The sequence below is a fragment of the Lynx rufus genome, unplaced genomic scaffold, assembly GCF_022079265.1.
Source record: "Lynx rufus isolate CCGP_SWC_20201006 ecotype Redwood Valley unplaced genomic scaffold, mLynRuf1.p SCAF_29, whole genome shotgun sequence".
Taxonomy (NCBI): domain Eukaryota; kingdom Metazoa; phylum Chordata; class Mammalia; order Carnivora; family Felidae; genus Lynx; species Lynx rufus.
In genome coordinates this window covers 6462789-6466999 of record NW_025814844.1, presented here as the reverse complement: position 1 = coordinate 6466999, position 4211 = coordinate 6462789, and the positions used below count along the sequence as shown (strand labels likewise).

Genomic DNA, 4211 nt, shown 5'->3' with positions numbered 1-4211 from the left:
AACAATTGAACAAAGCCCTGACTTCCCATTTTGATGTGCTACCGGGTCTGAATCATGCTGGCACATGCCCCATCTGTCAGGTATAATGATAGGGTTTTGAATGGTTTGATTGTAGCCCTAGGATTAAAGCCCAGCTGAGAAACGTGGTGTTGAGTTAAGACATGCCCACTATAAAGGGACTTTTCTTCTCCTTCAAAACCAAAGTATAGACAGAGCTCTTTCTGTTCATGGCAAGTCCTGTCTTCAGATCTGTTGCTAAAAGGGAAACAAGCCCTTCTTCTGTTTGTTCTTTTCATCGCCTCATCTCTAATATAAATGACCTTCCCCCTTTCAGAAATTCAGCGTTAAAATGGCATCACTGAAATTTGCCATAAATATTGCCAATAGTTTTGTTCAAAATGGTCATGATTATGAACAGGGTAATACAGCAGCAACAACATCCCTCCTAAAACCAACTAAAAATATTTTATTGTTTTTAAGTTTTATTTCATCTAAGTAATCTCTACACCCAACATGGGGCTGGAACTCACGACCTAAAGATCGAGATTCACATGCTCCTCCAACTGAACCAGCCAGCCACCCCCAACTAAAAATATTTTAAATAGCTTTCCCGCTCTTCCATGCCAGGGTCTCTCACCCTTCCTATTTGAAATGTAAATCAGAATTTTTAAGACTTTGAACTCTCTGATTCAGACATTCCTGGATTCACATCCCAGCTCTGGAAATTACTATGGGGTGAGGCAGTTATAAACATGTCATCAAAATTTTAACACACTTTCATCAAGAGTTGAGGTCAATGTCCCCTCCTCTTGAATCTAGGTTCTGTGACTGCTCAACCAATAAAATGCAACAGAGGTAATGGTACCAGTTTCTAGACTCAGGCCCTGAGAAGCTGGCAGCTTTTACTGCTTGTGTCTTGGGATGTTCCCTCTCCTTCTTCAAGTCCAGTCATCACGGCGTGAGGAAGGAGAACAGCCCATGGAGGAGTTCATGAACACGGACTCAAGTTCTCAGGACCCCGGACCCAGCTGAGCTGTCAACCAGTAGCCTGCCCTGTGACACAGCCATCTCATAAGTGGTCACCCAGCCTCCAGGCTACTATGAACGTTCATGTATAAGTTTTTGTGTAGACATATGTTTTCATTTCTCTTGGGTATATACCTAGGAGTAGAACTGCAAGGCCATGTGATGACTCTATGAGCATTTGAGGAACTGCCAACCTATTTTCGATAGGAACTGCATTATTTTACATTCCCATCAGCAATATTGGTGGGTTCTAATTCTCCGTATCTTTGCCACCACTTTTTATTATCTGTCTTTGTGATTATAGCTATCGTAGTGTGAGGTGTATCACATTGTGGTTTTGAGTTGCATTTCCCTGATGGCTAATTGTGTTGAAACATCTTTTCATGTGCATGTTGGTCACTTGCATATCCTCTTTGGAGAATGTCTCCTCTGATCCTACACTTGTGTTTCAATTGGGTTATATATCTTCTTATTGTTGAGTGGTAACAGTGTTTTATATATTCTAGGTATCAATCCTTTGTCAGATATATGATTTACAAATATTTTCTCCCATTCTATAGGTTGTCCTTTTTTTTTTTTTACTTCTCTTGATGGTGTTCTTTGAATCACAAATTTTTTTAATTTTGATAAAGCTCAATTTGTCGATGTTTTCTTCAGTTGCTTATGCTTCAGGTGTCATGTCTTAAAAAATCATTACCTAATCCAAAATCACAAGGATTTACATCTGTGTGTTTTCTAAAGACTGTTACAGTTTTAAATTAGGTTCTTGACCCATTTGGAGTTAATTTTTGTATATGGTGTATGGTAGATCATCTAATTTCATTCTTTTACCTGGTTATCCAAGAACCATTTATTGAAAAGACTATTCTTTTCTCCACTGAATGGCCTTGGACCCTATTGAAAATCAATTAACTGCAAAAAAAGAAAAAAAAAGAAAGAAAAAAAAAAGAAAATCAATTAACTGCAATGTGAAGGTTTATTTCTGGACCCTGAATCCTATTCCTTTGAACTATATGTCTGTCTTTATGCTGGGAACACATTGTCTTGATCACTGTAGCTTTAAAATCAGTTTTGTTTCGAGAAGTGAGTCCTCTAATTTTGTTCTACTTTTTCAAGAATATTTTGGCTCTTCTGAGTCCCTTGTGTTTCCATGTGATTTTCAGGATCATTTTGTGAATATCTGCAAAGAACCCAGCTGAAATTTTGATGGGGATAGCAGTGAATGACTCTGTGGATCACTTCGGGGAGTGCTGACATCTTGACAGAATATTAAGTCCTCTGACCCTTGAACCTGAGATATCTTCTCATTTATTTAGATCTTCCTTAATTTCTTTCAACAATGTTTTGTAGTTTTCCAAGTAGACATTTTGTTTTGTTAAATTCATTCCCAAGTCTTTTATTCTTTTAATGCTGCTGTAAAGGAACATTCCTTGCTCTTTTGGCTGTGTTGAGAAGCCCTTCCCTGCTAAGACCTTTATCTTACACAAGTATGTCAGTTACCTGTGAGTTTCAGACTTCTCCAGCTCAGTCTCAGCTATTTCACAATTAATCAACTGGAAATAATTCCCATAATAAAGATCTTCCCCTACCCTGGTCTAGTAGATTCTAACAAATTAAATTTACACTTCCAAGAGACTAATTTTTTTATTTCAGAATATGTTTTTTGACCGCTGCTCCCTCTTCCTCCTGCTGCTCCTGGGGCTGCTATGTGCTTGTTCAGTGCCAGCCTGGTACCTTCTTTGTGAAGGAGCAGCTGAGGAGACCCTGGGGCTCACCGTGACCAATGAAGAACCCAAGGAATGAGTCAAGACCAAGAACCATGATCATTCATTTGAAGGTGGCAGGGAAGGATCGTTCTGTGACACAGTGTAAGATTAAGAGGCATACACTACTTAGTGAACTGTTGAAAGCCTATTGTGAATGACAGGGTTTGTCAATGAGGCAGATCAGATTCCAATTTGATGGGCAGCCGATCCATTAAAACAGACACACCTGCACAGTTGGACATGGATGAGGAAGATACAATTGATGTGTTCTGGCAGCAGATAGGAGGTGTCTACCAAAAAGGGAATCTGCTACTTCACTCCAGAACTCTGTTCCTCCAGACTAAGAAGGAAGACATTCTCAGTTAGAAAATTGCAATTTGGTTCCACCACATCCTGACTCGTAGCGTACAGTATCGTTTTCTCTATTCTTTCATTTCCCCTCTCCCCATTCTTTTGTTGTTCATAAAGTAATTGGTGTACGTGCACAAGCATACTGGCTTTTGATGCTGTCGTTATTTTCAAATAAATGGACAATGATATGTTTTGATTGACATCAAGTGGACGTGGAATGGAGAAAAATACTGCCTCTCTGAAAATACACCCTTTCTCCCTTCATGGAATGCCCATTCGGCTCTTATCTTTGTATTCCAGTAAGTTACTTTGCTTTCACTCTTTAGCAACAACAACAACAAGAAATAAAATAAAATAAAAATTCTTCTTTTAGGTGATAGCAGTAGGGTTGTATTGTGGTTTTGATTTGCATTTCCCTGATGATTACTGGTATCGAGCATCTTTTCATTTCACTGTTCAACTGGAGAATTTTAATGTTTTTCATTTATCATTATACAACCAAGGATAATTTTACAACTTTTTTTGTATATAGCTGTTATGTGTGGGGACAACTGACGTTAAGTAGAGATAAATTACTCTAAAAGAATTCCTAGATAATTTCCCTTCAAGGTATGCAACTTGTTGTTTGAATAAATTTCTTGTTAAAAAAAAAAGACAACGAAGAAAATGCTTTTTTACTTCTGTTCTCAGCTCAAATGCAATTAACAGAAAAATGAAATGTGGCTCACTATGTTTTTCTAAGACCTATGCTAAATAACCTTATTTTAAAGAAAAACAAGGCAGAAATCTTTCCCCAGATGCTTTCTCTGCCACAGACTCTGCTCTTTGGGCTATTTCTGTATGCCCTTTCAGCAACAAGATGTTCAGTGGCAGCATATGTGAATTTCAAGTTTCTCTTTGTTGGGAATAATTAGGAGAAGCATGAAATGGAAGAGCAGTAGGACTTCTGCCAAGAAGCCTTGAGAGGAATGAAGGGAGAGAGGGAAAGGCTTCTTGTACCTGAAACAGCTCCTGCGTGGCAAAGAGGTAGCCCTCTCAGGAGCCCTGTAACCCAGCAGGGTGTGGCCT

At 38.8% G+C, this 4211-nt stretch overlaps 1 pseudogene; it reads left to right on the top strand.

The window, feature by feature from the left end:
• The first annotated feature begins 2682 nt into the window (after nt 1-2682).
• LOC124519797 (small ubiquitin-related modifier 2-like) lies at nt 2683-3158 on the top strand (annotated as a pseudogene).
• Nucleotides 3159-4211: the final 1053 nt, after the last annotated feature.